At 41.0% G+C, this 20,965-nt stretch overlaps 1 protein-coding gene across 2 annotated transcripts in view; it reads left to right on the forward strand.

Annotated features, from left to right (window-relative positions):
- The window catches only part of LOC116235098 (uncharacterized), a 114,871-nt gene that overhangs the window by 36,484 nt on the left and 57,422 nt on the right, over positions 1-20,965 (forward strand). The gene's annotated exons all lie outside the window — the stretch shown is intronic.

Consider the following 20,965-nt stretch of genomic DNA (forward strand, 5'->3'; position numbering starts at 1 on the left):
ATGTGTGTATGTATATAAATAGTTCCCTTTTGCCATGATACCTGCCTGAGGGAGACCTGAATCAGATCTAGTATGATATGATATCTTTGGTACAAACAGCAGAAGTCACTGCAAAGCTGGTTGGGAATGCTGACAGGAACTACACCATCAGGCTTGTTGTGCTGAGCATAAAATTCTCCAGAAAATCAAAGCAATAGCCACAGAATGGAAAATTACTCTATAAGAATGCTATAGAAGACATGGAGGTATATAAACTTTGTATCTAGTCCTTTCCTTTCTTCTTCATTTAATCTTCCTTCGGGGTGAGCACCAGTAAAATTCAGATGAAGTCATGAGTCCTAAATTTGTTAAAATACTTGAATATTTGATCAGCAAACAGAAGTCACCTGGAAAATAGAGAAGGTGGTTTGTGATAGGTGTGTGAGAGATCACACTGTTTAATACTGTAATGCAGTTTGTGGTCTCTGGGGATGAACATTCTCTTTTTGCAGTGGGGAACATTTTCTAAAGTAGGCAGAAGCCAATGAATTCCTGCTCAAGAACTGAGTTGAGTCCATCCCTAGTAAGGGTTCAGATTTAAAGTATCTAGTTTTAAGTTGTTTTGAGATGCAACTCCTTTCTTGAAGAGAATAATTCTCTAGATAAGGAATGAGATCAAACTGATGAGAAAATAATTCTAGTTCTTTTCTTTCACATATATTACTTTGCTAGAGATGGCCTAGAGATGACACAATCCATGCTTGCTGTATAAACTCTGACAACTACTTAATGCCAGAGAAGTGGTGGGTGTGCTATGTAACCTCAAACAAGTTCTGTTAATTAAACACAAGATTTTTCCTGAACAAACATTCTTCAAACTTGTTCATTTTTATCAGTTTGTTGTTCCAGGATCACTTCACCATTTACAACAAATATTTCTCAGTAGTGAAGGTGCAGTTGGTGTCACTCTGTCATTCACATTATGCAGTGGGCAGTATAGGAAACTGCCCAGGCTGAGTGGAAGTGGGAGATGTGGTTTTGTCAGATGGTTCCATCTGTTTTGTTTCTCTTGTTCAGTAACTGGTTTGTTCTGGTAGCACAGTGGTTTTGTACCCTGTAAACTATAGGTTTCTTGCTGCCCCCTGGAAACCTGATAGCCTATGCTATTAAATTTACACTGTTTGGTTTGTTCTTTTCTAGACTGTTAGCTCATTTGCATTCTGTCAGAAGAAGATATGACCCTGCAGGCAGTTGAGGGAATGCTCTGTGAATGTTGTGGTTTGGCTAGTGTACCAGCAGTGCTGGCTCTGGCCAAGCTGCTTGACTGGGCTTTCCTGGGACTGCAAAGCAGCCCCAGTGATGTATTAAAAGCAGTTGCTGGGTTTTCTGTTTTTTTTTTTTTAAAGCTGTGGAGGGTAGGATCTGTGTCCTCACTATTGAGCTGTAATGTAGCACCATTGCAGAGGATAAAACTTTGACCTCTTCTGGAAGAAGCCACATGTCTATGTTGGAGAGAGCTTTCTTTATGGAAGTCTGGGGATAAAGGCTTTTGCAAGAGACTTCAGGATGCATCACAGCAAACCCAGAGCAGTACCACATGTAGTGATGATACTAAGTTGTTGACAGATGTTTGAAGGCCTTCCTGGAGGCTGATCCAGTGGTTTGTATATGCTGCCTGAAATGAGCTTTTAGCCAAGCTGGCAACAATGCACATCTAATCTGCCCTTCTGCAGGAGCAGTGGGAAGGAGGTGGTTATATATGGGTTAGTTGATAGTGGCATGAATTAATAGGGATCTTGATTTGCCCAAATTGAGCAAACTTGTCAAAAGTCATATTTGAGAAGTAGCCCAAGTAGTAGTAGTACTTTCTTCTTCATTCTTAAGATTCCTCACCAGCATTACTGCAAGGTGGAAGCTGGAAAGGAAGGGGAAGAAAACGGAACTAAAGGCTGAGCACTGAATGCTGAATAGCATCACCATGCTGTTATCTATGCTTGTGTAACATAATCTGCAGTATGGGGAGCTGCTGTACTTTGTGCTGCTTTTCAGTGTCATGTTTTACATAACATGATACGTAACACATAATGCGTTATCCATGTGCTACAGTTTAAGGAATCTCTCAGAGTCACAACTGTTCTTATGAGCTAAAGGAATCCTTTTGTTTTTTCTTGCTTTGCTTATTTTTGTTTAATGCTTTCCTGCAAATGTGTTCAATTCTATTAGGAGAATTTGTACCACGTGTTGGGGCTTTTTTGTCCCTCCTTCCCATTTTCAGAGGGAAAAAGTAGCTGGGTTTACCAAGAATGCTTTCTCCAGCTGGTTACTGATATTCAAAACCACCTCCTGTTCCCAGAAATGAAACTTGCCAGGTCATCACACAGCATGAATTCTGACTTTTTGCAAGGGTTAAGTTGCTTGGTTCTCCCATAACAGAGATGACTTCTGTTTGATTATTTGTACTGTTACCAGTCTCGCAAATTTTTTCTGCAGGTTTTTTCCCAAACTGCCAGCTTTATCTTTTTCATTCAAGAATCAAGTGTTTGTAGCTGTATGTAGAAAAGGAAGTGAAAGATAGTATGGAGGGCAACATCAGCTGAAAATATTTGTTTTGTATTAAACATCCAAAATTACATCAAGACTAATCTATATAATCTGTCTTTAAAATGATCAATGCTATTATCTTTCTAAAGCAATTGATCATGTGGTTAAAGCATTGTCTTGCTAAATATGCTGGCAACTGCAGAATAATATCACAGTATGAAAGCACAAATTAGTGGTTGGCACAACAAAACTGATTTGCAAATTGTATAGCTCTGTTGAAAAGCTTTATGAAGAATCTTCCCCTCCCCCTCAGTTCTATGGTACACTTTTTCCAGCTTGCAGTGTGATTTAAGTTCTTGATTTTTTTTTTTTAATTTAAGGGACAGATGCCACATGCTAATAATCTGAGCAGAAAAATGTTGCTTTTGGAAGGGTTATGTAGCTGAAACTGGAGTCACTGAACTAAAAGAGGCACAGCAGACTATGAAGGAAGAAAATTACTGACCCTTGGATTTGTTAGTGGAGTTTCCACTCTGTGAAAATAAAGCTGTCCCAGAAACTGTTTCTGAACAGACTTCACAATGGATTCCTACAGCTTCAAACTGGCTTGCGTGAAAAGCCTTGTATTTTAAGAAATCTCTTATTCATCTTATTCAATCTCTTATTCATATGCTAAATAAATGAGTTAGCTGTTCAGTCACTCAAACTTGTGCAGAAAAATACTGAGAGATATAGCTACTAAATACAACTTCTCAGTGGGGATATCAGCCTGAAGAAAAATAATTGTGATCTTAAAACTAATAGATAATACCAACTTAGTGTCAACTTATGTTGTCTGAAGACAACACTTAAAAGCAGTAGAAATTAGGGTGGGGGATAATAAATCACAAATGTCTGAGAATTCTCTGCTGAAATTAAAAGGTTGGGGTAACACGTTTTGTACTTAGGACCCAGATAAGGAAATGGCATACCATGTACAAACATCTGAAAAGACTCTTTAATGTGTAAATAGCAGGTGGACAATGTGTCTTAAATTGCTCTGCTGATACTATGTCCAGGGCAGGGCTTGGTGGAGGGGTGGTTTTGCAGTGACTCCTTGGACTGGGCCAGGGTTTCAGTGGGGCCCTCTGGGTCTTGGAAGCTTTACCTCTTGGGGACTGACTGGTGGCGAACGGCCTGAGGATGAGCTTGGGGGTGAAGTGATAGAACTGGAACATAGAATCCCTTTCTCTGGAATTTGAGCTGAGCTGAGAATCAGGCTTTGAGAACAGTCAGAATTCATAGAAGTTTTGCAGTGATGAAAGTACTATTTACTGACCCGAATAGCTTCTGAATGATAAAGCCTCCCTGACAGCATTTGACTATGAGCTCAAATTGTACTTCACTTTGCAAGCTTTGAGTACTTAGAAGTGTCTTTGCTGTCCCTGCACTGGAAGCTACAGGAGCTAATCTCTGTGGCTGAAGGGATTTAGAGTGTTTTCCCCAGACAGAAACATCCTTGTGTGTCAGATAAGTGAAGATAGAGAGCCCTTAAGTTTTCTTCAGAGGATTGCTAAAATGTTAAGCAAGTTTTAATTATGCTACTAGTAATTTTTAGAAAAATGTAAAGTTCTCATTTTAAGATTGCTAAATGTTTTGTTTTTTTTTTTACAGTTTTAACTTCACTTTTAATTTAAGCAGCCTTATAAAATTGATTGCATTTGGAATACAACTGCCAAGTTTTAATAGTTTATAATAATTCACAATTTGAAGCCAGTAAAAACTCTTGAAAAACAGCCATAATTCCTTAAGGGGAGTATGATTGGTGTAAAATATCCGTTTTAAAAGAGGAGTGCTAACTTTAACTGTAAAGAAGCTATTCTGATTCAGAAGAGGTGCTGGTGACCAGTGCTGCCCTCTACAGAGCCAGGCTTCAGGAGCACTGTGAACATTTTCCTCTGCCCCAGGCTGAGGAGCCCGGGACCCTGGAGCTCCAGCAGCTGGAAAGTGAAGATACTTCATTCCTCTGCATGCCTGTTTGAGAAGAGATGAGTTGGAAGAGTAACAACGGAAGGGACTCTGTAGACACTCAATAGCACAACTACTGACATCCCTTACTTTTTTAAAATTGAATTTTAATGCCCCACTAATATCTTTTTAAAATATTTGGCTTTAGGTCTTTATAATTAAAAAAAACAGCATGTGGAGAGGTAAAAGCATGTAATCCCTGCAACCCAGTGAAAGGTACTTATATCCTCCAACAAAGAAACAACTACATGTAAACCAATAGCCTATTAGGTTTGCCAAATGTGATCTTCAGCATGAATTGGAATAGAACTCGCATGGATTAGCAATCCTGTTGCCATAGAAACTTATTCTGAATTTAGATCTGAAACCAACAAAAGAACATAGCCCATGATATCTTGTTAGCCCTAAGCCTTTGTATGTGTATGGTAGCTGTTTGTAATGAATTTGTGATGTGAGTTTTCTTTGATTATTTAACTTCTATTTCCATTGGAAATGAGTTATTTATGGTTAATTCTGCCAGTGTTCAAGCTGCTCAGGGTTCCTCTGTTCTAAAGGCCTGATATTGCAGGTATGATGTAGGGGACAACAGACTGCCATTATGTAGTGAACATTTGCATCCAAATGGCCTTGGCAGTCACAGGCCAGCTTCAAGAATGCACATATACCTAGCAGTTATTTGTATTCTTTGCTCCTTAAAATAACTGAATTCACCAGCTCAGCTACTTATAGTTTCCTTCTATGCAGTGGAAAAATAGCTGATTCAGTGGTGGATGCCAACATGTGGACCTTCCATTTTGAAGACACTTTCTATATCTTGATCTCTCATTGCTGTTATCTCCATGTTTGCTCAGCTCTGTGTGCATAAATCAGACATCTGCAGCTTTCTAGAGAGATGGCTGTGATGGTATGCAGAGAGATGTGTTGTTGAAGCACACTTATACCTGCCAGCTGGGTCCTGGCTAGGGGGATGGAAGCCTGGTCTGCTACTGTTCTGTGGGGTGCTCTCCGTGACCAGGTCTATTGTCAGAGCTGTTAATCCAGGAAGTATTGTACTAATGCAGCTTGACATAAGATCTTTTTGAACTGTTAGGTTATAAAACTAAAATCAAGTGACATTCTGCAAGAGAGACTGTCAAATCCTTGCTTAACTGAAAGAGGAGGGATGTAAGACAGGAGTTTTGATTCAGACCATAAATAGACTTGCAAGTCAAGCAACAAACAATCTTAGCTATAAGAACGCTTTATTCAAAGTTTGTTCAAAATTGCTATTTTAAGTGTTTTTTTTTCCTGGGGAAATTGAAGACATGGCCTGTAAAGAGACAGCAAAATCTTTAAATGGAGACTAATCTAGATAGCATTTAACCCCCCCTATTAGATTAAGAGAAAAGCCTACATTACTGACCTATTGGCTTGTTTAGGCTTAAAGCCCTTGAGTACACAGATATCTGCATGAAGCATCCTTGGATTAATGAAGTCCCTGTGTAGCAACAGTTAACTGAATCCCTCTTTAACCTTCAGTCTGATGTCTAGCATGCATCCCTGCATGCTGAGCGCTTTGTGCTTGACCAAAATGTAATACAGTTTTGATCTTGCTACTGTTAATCAATGCTGAAGCATGTTTGAAACTATACTGCCTCCTGTACTGTTTCTACAGTCAAACTGAGCTTGAATCCTCAGTTTTCAGTATTTTATGTCTTGTAAGATCTAGCCCCTTGCTGCTATTTTCAACCTGTTCTTTTTCTAGGAGTGCTGTTTAGACTTTAACTCTTTATAAGGTCTCCGTGATGTGCCTTTTTCCTGTTTGTTACCAGTTACAGGAAACTAAGACTGGAGTATTATAACAGCATAACTGGTGCATGTGGTCCTGGGCTGTGTGCCAAAACAAAGAAGGGACTGTGGGCAGGGGGAAGTAGGAATAACTGGAATGAAAAAGGTCATGTTCTCAGAGTAAGTGGCCACAACTTGGCATAGCTTTGGAAACAGCATCTGTTTGTGCTAGTGAAATATTTGGCATGAAGTCATTGCTAGTTCTTGTCGGTCTAGAGTTTTGTTTTGTAGCCCTTCATGTTTTTATGTGGGACTCCCTGTCTTGACTCCATGAGTTGTTTCCTTTGTTTCTCTAAGCTTGATGGATTAAAAGAGTTGGCAGGCTAGGTCAGAAGACTTGAAAGGTAGCTTGCATTAAAGGGCTCAAATCCTAAGGATTCTTGTTCAGGAAGTGAGATTTTTAGTGTGTGGTACCTTAACTAGTGTTGTGGGTGTGTTTGTGGCTCAGATTAGTTTAGCAATCATAGTCATTGATATAGTTCAGAAATATCAGCTGAAGATGTCCTCTTTTAGGCACTTCCTGAACAGACATCTGTGTGGTTAGGGACTGTTTTTATGATAAATGCAAAATACTACATTATAAAGAGGCACCTGGCATCTCATCTCTGGGAGCTGTGGAAGCAAACTGAATAAAGTTATAGCAAAAGTCTTGTTTAAAAAAAAAAACACTAATAACAAATCATTAAAGCTGTAATTAATGGATATGGTAGGAGGAGTGGTCTTTTATGAGGCCATAGCTCCACCTTAGACATGGACTCAGGAAAAATAGATTCTACTATAGAAACAATTGATGCAATTGAGTCTTTGATTCTTCATGGTGCCCTGCAGACAACCTGCAGTTTGCAGGATAGGAACATTGGCATCTTACTGTATGAAATGATTGTGACAGGTACAGATATTTGTTTAGTATATTGCAACCTACTGTTTTCATGAATCTGATAATTACAGCAGTTTCAGTGGATATTATGCATCCAGTGCTATTGGATTCAGCAAGCCTGGACTGGTTTCTGTTGAGACAGTTCTGTGTTAATAGGAGGCAAAGATTTGGAGCCTTTTACTTGTTTGGGTTGGTTTTCTCTTGCTTATTTTTTCCCCTGATCTGTTCAGATGATACCTCATCAGTTGCCACAGAAGGTAGTATAATTTTGTAGTGTCTAGAAGGCAGAGTACTGTTTCTAGACTTGAATCTAAATAAATCTGGGGGGGAGGTGTTGGGGACTTGCACAACATTGAAAACAAATGTAATTGGAGCGACATTTCACTAAATTATGAACTAGACCAATAGGAAACCGCAGACAAAGAATGGAAAGAAAAGTACACAGCCTGGTAATGTGGAATCACTTCTCACAATCTTCCCCTTTTGACAGAGTGCAAAGGGCTGGATCCCTGGTTGGTGTTGGTCATCCCAGTACCTGGGTCAGAAGAGCTGCCGCAGTTACCTGACAGCTCAGCTGTATTGGATATAAACATGTGCATGGTAGAAATAAGAACGTGTCCCAGCTTATTTTCTGCAAAAATAAAGGGTGGCACAAGAAACCCAAGCCAGCCTGCAAAGTAAACAGAATCCTTGAATCTTACTTGCTATTTATTAGCATTTAACCCATGCGGTCTTCTACTTACAGGAGTATTTCTGGGAAGAGAAGACTGAAATCTCTGAATTGTTTGCATGAGTACTTGCACGTTATTTTGTGTACTTGTGTGTGATTCAAGTCATGCAGTGAGCCACAAGTGGATACTGCATAGATTGGGAGAATGAACACAAAGTGTTTAGTGACTGAATTGGCTGCCTTAAAATTGTCAGTTAACTCATGATACCAGAAGTTCAAATAGTGGAAAAGCTCACTTCTAAATTCAAAGTCTGATATTTTTTTTTAAAGCAGAAATTCTAGGGAAAAAATCATCGAAGAATTGTTATCACAAGCAATTTTTAATGTAAGATTTCAAGCATATTTTGCCAGATTAATTAGAACCATGACTTTGTAGCTGAGCACACTCAAATCTGAACCACAACTTTTGCAAATCCATTTATGTTCTATATCCTTCCCAATGCAGTTGACCGCTTTTCAGGGCTAATTCCACTGAATTAAACAGATCCAAATACAGAGTAAGTACAGTTATGTAGAGACTTTGGTAAGATAATATTGTAGATGTGTCAATCAGTTGTTTTGCAAAGTAAGGGGATGTGGGTTTGCTGATTTGGATCCTCCTACACTTGCTGTTTTTTCTACTGTTCATACTCCTTGTGTAGAGCACTTGTAACAGTAACATTTGAAACCTGCTAGTTTGTTGTCATCTCCCATTGCTTCCCAGCTTTAAGAACTGAGCTTATATTTTCCAAAGCTAAATCTGAAGAGGGATGGACCTCTTACTTTACCTGGTCATAAAATATCTGTGCCCAAGAATGATGCAAAAGCTCTAGGAAAAAATCTTTACCTGCTTCATTGAGATTCTCAGAGTCTGACTTGCTCGCACCTTTTTGCAGACATGAAAAGGAAACCTAAAAAGATGGCATTTGTCCTCAGTTGGAGACATGAAAATGATTTCACAAGAGATAATCAATGAGAAATCAGTCACTTTCTTGTACAAGTAGAACAAAACTTTGCCAGACAAAAAGCATATTGAAAACTTAAAAGGCCATAGGCTTCCTATAGTACCATCTAATCTGCAGAAAGTGGGAGTTATGCAACGTTTCTACAGTTATGTTGCTGCCCTCTCTGTTGTTTGCACTGTGTGTCCAGCTCTGCCCATAGCTGTGCGGTGTTGTCCTTCCTTGTTTGATCCTGTGCAAGTGTGGGCAGCTGCTTAAGTTGATCCAAATGTTGCCTAGTAACACTGATGCACAAAATAACTATTTGAATTTTCTCTACAGGGATTGCTTCCTTAAGGCTTGCTAGACTCGGGGAACACTTAAAATGTATGTTTTAAAAATATGACTACATCAAAATGCTTATCAACTCCTAACTTCTGATGTGAGGTAACACTGAGGTTGGCCTTGTTATCTACAATCTGCTGCTTAAATGGACTCAGCAGTGACACTCGCTGCATTGTTATCTATGTAAGGGTAAAACGTTGGCCATCTTTCACATTACCCTGTTTGCAAAGGATGTTTGATCACTGCCTTTGATGTGAATATTCAATTATGCAGCATAATGGATGAAAATTTTCTCTTCTGAAATGCTTCAAGTAGTAATTCCTTTGTCCACTAACTTGAAACATTGAACAAATGACTCAAGTAAAATTTGAGGAAGCACCTGAGATCATCAGGTTGCTTTATGCTGGCAAGCTGTGATAATTGCCACATAGCATAGAACTGTGTCTCAGGAACAAAATTGTTTTAAACATTTGCCTTCTTTGTGTTACTAAGACCTGGCAGCTGATGTGTAACTATGTTAAACTACACTTAAGATAAAGCTTCTAAGCTGGCTATGGTGACAAACTGAATTTTAAAAAAGAGAGAACATTGCAAGCTAATGGGAAAACCTCCTGGTGATGAAGAAGCAGTTGAGATTGAAAAGCTTAAGGAGAAAGTTTGAAAGGTAAGTGATAACTAGACATGGTCACTGTACCTAAATAAAAAAGGCCTCACAACTGCAGTACTGCTTTGTGTATGTGGATACACAGTGTTTTTTAAACCAGTGCTGTTATCAGACTGACTTGATCCTGTCAGCAGCCAGGCCTCATCCTGCAGGGGAATTCTTGACATAGAGCCCCTGAAATAGGCCAGAACCTGCCTTCTGTCTGGTTCATGCAGCCAAATTTTCTTCTTGATGGGGGGGGGGAACAAGTTGCTCTTCAGCTATCTGCTGGGGATCTTAGTAACTGCTGTTCAAAAACAAGAGGAACTGAATACAGTTTTCTTAGTAAGCATAAGAATTTATACAGTAAGCACAGATTTGGTGCACTTTAAGAAATAAAATATGCTTGGGGTTCATGGTTTTAACTGAAGTTGGTGAATGAGAGGTTTCACAAAGGCAATGAAGTCTAGATAGTGTGGACAGGTAGCAGTTGTAAGCAGAAATCAGCACACTTATACTAGGAATGATGTGTAAACTAAATACTGTGGATAAATGAACAACTGCGAGATGTGAATGAAGCAAGCTTTATGTTGTCTCATGCCTTTATATCAAAACAAGCTCTCCCTCTGAAGTCCTCAGCTATCTGGGTTGGTGTCTTCTTCCTCCTGAACTGAAGATGTGGTTTTTTTGAGTTGCAATCACAGAGCATGGCCCCTGGCAGGTGCTGTTGTTGGCATGGTTAAGGGGAAGGTGGCTCTGGAGAGCTGAGTGATGCATCAAGGTTGGCTCAAGGCAGCAGTGGCATGGCTCGTTGCTGAACTCGATGCAAGCCATGGGAAACTGCACATTAGTGTTTTCATTCAGCTTTGTACTTTATCCCTTGCCAGCTAGCTGGCTGCTAACAGATGCTCTGCAGTTGGAAGAGTAGAAACTCAAAACACTTTTTTGAGACTGCCTAGTGCTTGTGTGATTTATTTGCATGCTAGAAGTCTTGGCCTTCAGCTCCCAATAATGATTTGCTTTCAAAATGCAGAGCAGGGTGTTCAGCATCACAAAGCGAAGAACACTGTTGTGTGCTGGGGAAGCTGGCTAGGCAAGGCAGCTCAGGTTGTGTGTGTGTTCTGGAGAGGAAGCAGTTTGTTACAGATAAGTTTCCTCTTCCTGGCTCTGATGGGATCTGGTTGGGCTCTAAGGATGCCAAAGCTGACTTTTAGCCCTTACAGACTGTGGGTTCTGGCTCTGACCCTCCCTCAGGCCCTTTAGACAAGTTCAGCCTATTAGTGCAGATTATGTTTTAAGCTTCCAGGCTCTGCCTGCTGTCACTATTTTCTGTGCCACAAAGAGCAGTCCTGCACTGCAGTCAGCACAAATTCCTTTTCATCATGCTTTCTTTGAAACAAGATTACCTTTGTTTCTCTCCAGGGTGAAGAACCTGACCCTTTTAAATACCTGATGGTAACACTGACTTTCCCTTATCAGTTCTTCCAGCATCTTCAGCACTATGTGTCATTTCCCAAATGCTGTGCACATGGATCTACTAATGTACCAAAGATGATGCATTTCCTTGAGGAACTATTTTCAGCCCAGATCACTGTGCTGTTTTTGTTTGCTAGTGAGTCTCTTTATTTCTTTGCCAAAATTCCTGCATGTTTTGGTTCTTATTTATTTTTCTAATGCTGGTTTCCTTTCATTAATCATTCTAAACCTATACAAAAGTGATTTTTCCTTATTAGAAGAATGTCTTACAGGGCATGGACCTTACGTTGCTTCCTAAATACGTTATCTCTTAATTAGGCTATATATTAAACAGCAAAATACTTGCTTAGATCACTTACTATTTCTGTCTATGGCAAACCAGTATCTGCAAGTTTAACCCTAGAGACTGATTCTGGCTGATCATACAGCGCATAAATCACAAGCAGCCTCAACATAAGCTGCTTTGTAATACTTCAGTATCTCAGCCCTGAAGGATCCTTCCCTAGAGGACAACTCAACACCTGGCTATGAATTATGAAAGACAGAAGGATACAAGGTAGATTCATCTGTCCCCTTCTTACCAAGCATAAAATGAGCTGATGAGTACTGGTTGTTTTTTTTTCAGAACCTGGTCTGGGACTGATGATTAGGAATTTTTTGGCATTAGGTGGCTGAAATAAATACAGCAGTCCCTGCAGCAGCAATATGTCAGCTACAATTAAGCATCGTCTGTATGTGTGTGGGGGAAGAGGACTGAACTGGGTGATTTCAGAGCAAGTTCCTCCCACACTGTATCTCCTGAGTGAGCATGGGGGTGAGCAGCACTGTGCTGTAGTGGGATTTGCATCTCTTCTGTTTCTGAAGACTTAAACAGTGTTCAGGAAACAACTGAGAGCCCAATAGGAGGGGCTGTGGGGCCAGTCTCAGGCCTTTATCGCACCCTGTAAGTCTGTCAATCTGTGAGTTTTGGGGCAATGGTGCCTTAGCAGGATAGTCCCTGAAATGTCAGGAACAAGTGAGGGTGGGAGAGGCCACATTGCATTTTCTGGTTATTGCTCAGTTATCTGAGGTTCATGCACGAAATTTTGTAATGTGAAACTATGTTGCTTTTAAAATGCATCTTTTTACCCTGGAAGAGCAGGTAACTGGGGAGGGGAAGGAGAACTACAGGGGAAGGATCACTCGTTCCCTGCATAGAGCTCCAGTGCTACTTTGGGTTGTGCCTGCTGAGCACTGCACACAGCAATCGAGCATTCTCACTCTGGCTTTCAAGAGCAGAGGATACATGCTTCCAGCCAATTTAACTAGGAGGAACCTGTCTGCCAAGTGGAGTCACCTCCCTTCATGGTAGTGTTTATGAAAATGCTGTTTAAATGGGGAAAAACAAGGGAAGAGCAAACATTCCTCAACCCTCCCAGTGCTTCTCCGCAGCACGGCCGCTCCTGCTGCGTGGGCTCCCGCACGTGACAAGGTGGTGCTTCTGGGAGCTGTTATTTTAAAATGTTGGCAGCACATCCTTGGGTGGGACCTCTCCATCTCATATCTTCTTACATTCTCCTCTACCAGCTACTTTTCCTATTTTAATACCTCTACTTGTTGCTGTAGGTCTTGTGGCCAGAACATAATTCCTGCTTGTCCTCTGGGTGACTTTTCTGTAGGCTCTTGTGTGGCTCTTGGTGTGCTAAAGACCATCACCAAATTTGACATCTTTGTATCTGGTATCCCTTCTTATTCTGATGAAACACTTAGTCATCTTCCATTGGTATAGATGGCTTTCACATAAACCTACCCGTGTGGGCCACAGCCTGTCTGTGCTCAGGTGTGTATGGAAGCAGTGTTACTCCAAATGTGGATTATCTGTGCAAGGTATGATACCTGTCCCCATGTGCCCTTGTTCACCAGATCTTGCTGTGTCCAGCACCTCAGTCTGATGCAGGTTCCTGCTGTGCATTTTGCATCAGCTTGCAGTGCACTGGACAGCAGCTTCCTTCCCTCTTATTGTTTGGGACAGTGCTTGCGTGTAGGGAGGGGCAGTGGCAGAGTTGTGATAAAGCATATGTAAGCTTTCACATCGTGTTTTTTCACTGTCTTGCTGATTTCAATAGTAGTTAATGATATTTGCAAAGCTTCTTGCTGTTACATGAGGTCGTTCTGTTCCAGTCAGGGACACCCTCTGGTGCTCTCTGGGTGTTCAGAAACAATGGATCAGACACAAAAGTATTTTGTGTTAGCAGATGTTTCTGTTGGCTGACCTGCTCCTGATAACATCTCCTCCTGCTGTGTATAAAGAGTGCTCAAGCTAAGAGCTCTAGCATCTTGCATGACCGAGATTTTGCCTTAGGGGTGCAGTGCTTTATTTTTGTAAGGAGCTGAGGAGTGGTTACATAGCATTGAACTCTCCTATCCTGTTTATCATCTCTAAGCCCACTCCTTCACCCAAAATGTGTTTTCAAGGTGTAGCACTGTGCTTAACTAACTACAAGATAAGATTTGGCAGTTGGCTTTCTGCCTTTGGAAAAGAATTAACTGGCACAGGAGTTTGAAAATGGGAATGACTTGGGGATAAACTACTTAGGCTAATTCACACCTCAAATAATACCATGGGCTAGTGGAGTTCCCTTACAAGTGGATTTATCCTCTTTTCCCCTTGCATTGCCTTATTTGCTGGTATGTGACTGCTGCAGCCAAGGAAGAGCTGATTAAGTTGAAGGGATTGATACTGTAGCTGAAAGCACTTTCTCAAAAGAAAAAGTGCTTGAATTTTCTTGTTCCTATGTCTCTTGCCCCATGTTTTGCTTGTGCTCTTGGCAGAATCCTGCACCTGCTTTTTTTTTTTTTTTTTGCAGTGCTGGCAATGAGCAAGAGAGAAAATTACTACTAAGGAGACCTGTCTAAGCTAGACTGGGTACCAGCAACCCTAATTTGCAGTCATGTAGTTCAGAATAATCTAATTTAGTTATCTGAGAACTATTATTTTGCTTGAATCCCAGTTGTGTGCTTCAGGAGCTCAACTCCAGGCTGGACCAGAAACTATGCTGTACTTAATGCCTTGCTCCTATAGGACTTTCCCAAAATTACATCCAAGTTCAGAGAGCTAAGCAAACTCAAGTTGAGCAAAAGCCTCACAGCTTGCCCTAGCTAAGGGAGGGTGTTGAATATTCACACTGGAGTGATGGGCAGAAGATAAGGAGGATACAGTGCAGAGCCTGAAATGGGTTCCCTGTTACCATAAAAGCATCTTTGAAAATATTACCAAAATTCCCAGTCAGTCACTTTGACCAATCAATAAAAATAGGGCAGATCTTTTTATTTGGAGTGATTGTCATCCAGTGTAAACTGGTGGGCTTCTCTTTGTATAGGTATATCTACAAATGTTTGGCTACAGTGTTCAAAATAGGTCTTCAAATTCTTCAAATTATGGGGAAAAACTTCATAAGTTTTAACAAAGTTCTGCTTTCCATCTGCAGGTGTTTGAAATGGTAGTCAAGCATCGTGCTCTGTGCCAGCCACTGTGAGTCTGTGAGCAGATGTTATCTAGTGGGATTCTGAATTAATTGGAAACACTAGCACCCTTAAAGACCTGTATTCCATGAAACTGTTCTCAAATGTAATTAAATGTTGAATGCAGACGGGACCAGGGCTGAGAAGAAAGATGGGATTGTAGGGAATGCAGTGGTTCCCAGCTTTGTGGCAAACTGTTGAAGTTGTCCCAGAAAAAATGTATTGGAGCACCTTTCTTGGAGAATTCTACAGTGTTGCTGACCCATTATTGCCAAAGCTGGGAACAGAGGAGCTGTTGCTGTATTAGCTAGCTTTCCCAGCTGTGCTTCCTGCTGGAGGAGCTGAAGAAGGATTCGGGAGGATTCCCTTTCAGGGGAGAACACCCAGGCTGAGTGGACTTCTAAATCTGTTGAAAGCTGAGTATCAGATGTCAGGCAGCTGTAATAGCTTCAGAATTGATCTTCCAAGGAAGGTATAGAACAGCTGGTTTCTGAGAAGTGGTGTTAGAATACCTTTATGGATGTTCCTCTTCTGTGGATTTCAGCATATAGTCCTTGTGCATCCCATTGGGACCCATGTGTGTGGCTTGCAGTTGACTATAATTAGCACAGTTAATCTATAAAGGTTTCAGGGCCTTATAAGTAGTACCATCTGACAGTAATGCTCTGCTGTCCTCAAAAAAAAAAAAAAAAATTGTCTTTCTGATTGGGAGTATGATATGGAACTATAACCTTTCTCAAGCTTCTTATCTAGCTAAACAGTCCCTCTTCATAACTTATGTACTGCCTTTGCCTCCTCACATCTTCTGTGGCCATCTTATTCCTAGCAATGTCATTGGTAGCTAACCATGTGTACCACTTAAGTACTTCACCCTATACTCTCCTTCCATCAGTCCCAGTGATCTCTTTAATAAAAACAAACAACATTGACTGAGTTGTCTTCACAAAGAATTGGAGAGATTACTGGCAGAAGCAGTTGCTGTTTGTTCAAGTGGTCCTTCTGGCTTTTCGGACAGAGAGAAAATTACTACTAAGGAGACCTGTCTAAGCTAGACTGGGTACCAGCAACCCTAATTTGCAGTCACTGCCCCCAACAGTACCTCTACATTCTTGCTCCTTGGGTACGGATCTTTGGGATCAGAAATGCTTAGTGATGGATTGATAGTAAGATGAGTAAACTACAGTGGTGGGAGGGTTTGTCTGTATTGCAAAATGTTTGAACATCTGCAGATTCTGAATGAGTGGTGAGAACAATGGAAATGAAATAGCTAAGTATTGTAATTTTGTCATGCTTTGAACAATGAAACCCATTTCTGTTCCTCTTAACAAAATAAAATATTGCGGCATCTGTCCCAGCTAGAACTGCAGTAGTTCCCTCTCCTGCTGGAGGTGATCTTGTTCCATGAACAGTATTTACTTAAGCATAGAAAATTCCTTCATGTTTCCTGATAGTTTGTTGGAAAAGCAGCTGTAAAACCACAGTGCAAGCCACGTAATTACTGTGGTAGTAAACAGCAGTATGATGCCCACATTTTCTAGGGTTTAATTCCTGTAGACTTCTGATATTAAATGATCTGCATTACAAAGCAACGCATGCTAGAAGAGGTTTCCAAACAGGCTTAATGCTGTGACAATATGTGTGGCTATGTAAAGCCCACAGCGCATGTAGCTGACAGCAGCACCGGGCATTAGTGGCAACTGCTGGGCAGTATTTCTGGTGACTTCATTGGAGAGATGCTGTGCCAGGCCTGGTCCAACTCCAGGGTCTTCAGGACAATAAGTGTCATCCCAGCTTTTGTTCTGTGAACTGCAAGAGAAATGAGCATGGGTCAGAGGGACTTGCCCAAAGCCAAATTGCCAGTGTGTAACAACAGGGAGCTATAATACATGGTGGTGGGAGGAGTGAATCACATCTCTTCCTGGCTTATCTCTGAGACCCTTCGTTACTGGAAGGCAAAAGGGAGCATGAGGGATTGCTACAAAACACTTGCTGCCCCATTGCCCAAACCAGAGAGCTTAAACAGAATGAGGCAACATTTGGCTTATAGAGCTGCAGAGGTGCACAGGAGCAAGCTGCCAGCACAAACCATTTGAAAGAAGGCAGGTTGTTGTTGCTGAAAGATTTTTTTGGGGCTGTATTAATGCTAGTGAAACAGAAAGCACTGTTTCTCTTTTAAAACAGCCTATCTAGGATTCCAGGTGTTCTTATCATGGTATCAAGCCTGATTTTGATATCAGTGTTGCTTAGGACAGCAAGGGAAAGACTGTTCCTGAGTGAACTCTTATCGCTGTTGAGCAGATCCAGGGTCATCTCTTCTGGGGAAAGCCATTCACTGCAGCCTCTTGGGATGTGCTGCAAGAGGAAGAGATTTGGTCTCTGGAACTCCCATAGAAGAAACTTGGTTGTTTTGTCAGTGCTAGTGGTCTCATGCTGCAGTGATTTACTGCATTGAAAAACCTCTAATGAATTTAAACTGAGATTGGATGTGCTCATTGGCAAAGTTATAGAAGGTGTAGCAGCAAAGTTCATGCCACCAGTGCAACTTCAGCTGTAATGACAGTCATAGCTCATGTGGGGACAGATTCCCAGAGGGTTGATAAATAGCACAGCTGTCAATTGGGTAGAGCTGACTTACACTCCCCTGAGGCTTTGGTCCCTTTTGTCTGGAAGACTGTGGGCTGTGAAGCTTCTGTCTAAGAAAGCTGCATTGGCTGGAGCACTAGCACCTAGAAGGTCCCTTGTGTAGCTGTAGGAAGCTCTTGCTGATGCAAAGCCCTGCATTTGCCAGACCAGTACTGACCACTCTGACCTTCCCACCCCCCTCAAAAGCTGAGGCTGCAGCACCACTTCAGTGATGAAGTTATTTTCCTGTGCTAGTGCTCATTTAGGTACTGCTGCACTCATTCGGTTTGTGAAATTTGCAGAAAATGGTAACAAATGCAAATTTGCAATGTGCAACCAGCAGCTGGAGAACACAGTTTCTGTACTGGGTGCTGTATTAAGTATGGATTAGCAGGGAGCGAACAGATTGATACTTGATGTGCTCTTTATTGCTGTTATTTTAAAAGGCATGTGCTTATTTTGAAAAGCCACGCTTGAGATATGACAGAAGAAGCTTTAATCTGTATGGTCCAATCTTTAGGTGGTGGTTGGAATATAAAAGCATGTGCTTAACAACTCTCTTCCCCTGAAACAAGGCTATAAGATATTTACCTTTCTTATTCCCATTATATTTGAAAGACTTGCAGTCTTTATGTAGGAATTAAATTATCTCAAAGAAAACAGGGTGTGCATGGGGGACATGAGGTGCATGGTGATAGGTTGCTGGGGGACTTTGATATTTAACTTAAAAATTAATTTAGAACACAATGTGAAAACAAGTTTGTACTGGAGCTCTATAGTTCTTCCTCAGTCCTGGCTGTAAATTGAGAGATGGCATTGAGAGACGTACACTCTGCTTTCCCATCAAATAATGTTTCTGGGGAAGCTTCAATGTTCTCCTTGTGCTCCAGCTTTGTGTGATGTGACCTGAAGGCTGTGGCAAGGAGACCCTGCTCTCTGCAACCATCAGTCTGGGCTCTTGGGCTAAGAAACAGAAATTATTTTCTGAAGCACTTTCTAGCAGCAATCTTGTAAAGAAGAATCTGTGAGCAGAACCCTGTATGAGATCTGCTTCTATCTGTGGAGAAGTGAGAGGAAGGAAAGAAAAGCATCTGACCCAATATTACAATGGAGGGGTAAACCTTACCAGCATGATGTAAAGGGGGAAGTTGAGTCAGGGAAGGCCCTTTTCCTTTGTCACCAAAAAGACAGTGGTAGATTGATTTCATTTCCCCATTCCATGGTAACCACGCGGGGCCCATCCTTGGTTTGTTTTAAATCCCTCTTGTTACATAACCAGGGAGGCCAAAATGTTAAGATGCAGCAAAGTCATTCTTTTTTGTTGGGGAAACTAAGCAAATAAGAGAAATTGCTGACACCACTGATGCTGGAGTTCAATGGGATGGGGGAAGATAACTTTTGGACAAATTGTCATCCGTGATGTATTGAAATTGATATCCACGTACATTTAAGAGCCTTTTTCAAAAATGCTATGTATTGCAGGCACTCAGTACTTGTGAGGAAAGTCACATAGGCTCAAGAAAATTCACATTAGGCACCTGCAATTGCAGGCACTCAGTTCTTACTCTTTGTAGTTGCTGCTGCTGCTCTTTTTCTTTTATTTCTTCTCCTTACCCAATGTGGCTGTGTTCTTAGCTCTGTGCTACTGCATTCCTAATGCCATGCAAATAAAAAAACAGGACATTTTTCTCTCTCACCACACTTAATTTATTTGATGGTTATGTCACTGAGATATGTGACTTGTGCATTTAGAGTGTCAGTTTTAAACTAACATTTCTGATTTTAGTACTTTGTAGAAGGCTGTGTTACAGCTTACAACAACATTGTTTTTTGGGAACTGCAGCCACTGAATTATCCTGATACACAGCAGTAGAGGAAAAAGCCCACTAAATGCAGTGCTTTTTGCAAAATAAAACTATAGTTTTGGTTGTAGCTTGCCCTCTGCCTGCATATGCTGAGCTGTAGCTCATGTTCATGACCAGCTGCATGGTTTGAGGCTCATGATCAGAGATGAGGAAATACTGGTTGTAGCTCTGCTGCCTGCTGGCTGGCCTTGGGCAGGTTTCACCTGTCTCTTCAAGGGCTTCCTCATTTGTCAACAGGAATAATTAATAGACTCTTAGGTTACCTGGGATTACATGAAGTCATTTGAAAGTTGGAATGCTATAGGAACTTTGAGTCTTGAGGTTCAGAACTAAATACCTCTGTGTTTATATTGGATAACAGGGATCTACACAGCTTCTGAAAGAGGTACATCTGATAACAGAGCATAAAAAGAAGCTGTGTGATAGATCACTCACACCTCATGTGTTTGACCCTGCACTGTGTGGAACCTATTACCCGCTGCTTCTAAAGCAGAAAGGCTGTTTGTTGCTATAGAAAAGGACAAACCACCCCTCTGTGCTGAGTGCTTCACAGGTGCCTGGATAAAATAGGAAGAGTATGTACAAAATATTTCTCATTTTTATGGGAATGATGATCACAGGGCAAAGAACAAGACTATTTCATTTAGGAGAGCTTGCAGGTAGATAGAAATACTTTCTGTCAGAATAAAGGGAGTTTGATTGTGTGTAGAGAAGCTATGTGAAAAAGAAATTTAAGAAAGTCAAACAGTGAAGGAGAGCTTCTTTAGTACAGAAGGAAACTAGAAGAAAAAAGAAAGGGGGAAGAAAACAGGCAGAATATGGCATTTATATAAAAGCAATTAAGACCCTATTGATTACTTGACAATTCTATGCCCACTTCTCCTATAAGGAAGAAAAGGTGAGCACTTGCTGCTAGAACTTTTCTCTTGGGATTTGTGAGGTTGTTATTACATAGGTTCACGAACACCGTGAGTGCTGAGAAACAGGACAGGGAAAATAGAGAGACTTGTACTTTTACACACCACTGATGTACAAGATCTTCCCTCTGTGGAACAGGTAGAGAAAATATAATGTATGTGCATCATTCAGGCTCCAAAGAGATATTGGTTGTTCTGATTACTAGATGAGTGTTCACTACATGGGGTTCCCAAAGAACCTCAGCATTCCCTTAGTTCACTTTCACAAGTTGATAGGACTAACTGGCTTACTAAGGCTTAATGTTGCTTTGGATGCCTTTGGTTTCCTCTCTTCTCTCAGAGGTAGAGCAAGAAAGCAGCATGTGGATGTTGGAAGCTTTAGGCAAGATTTGGGTTGGTATTTTGTAGGCCTTGTGACCTGCAACTTTAGTTGCTTTTTGATAAGAGAAATTTGTCCTCAAATGATTCCTGTATTTTGCAGCACTTTGTAGTCTACAACTGAAAAAGTATGAGCCATGTCCAAACTCCCTGTGACACAAACTCAGAATAGCTGAGGGAGAGAAAATAGCAGCTAGCATTTAGATTTATTCATGTGTGCATAGATTGCATTACCAGTTCTGGCCTTGTTCCAGCCTGTTTGCACACAAAGTTTTGGTTTGGGAAAGCCTGGGCAGCTCCTGCTGCCTCCCACTTATCTCCTCATTACAAGTGCTAA

Source organism: Phasianus colchicus, chromosome 8 (assembly GCF_987193195.1).
Source record: "Phasianus colchicus chromosome 8, bPhaCol1.hap1.1, whole genome shotgun sequence".
NCBI classification, from domain to species: Eukaryota; Metazoa; Chordata; class Aves; order Galliformes; family Phasianidae; genus Phasianus; species Phasianus colchicus.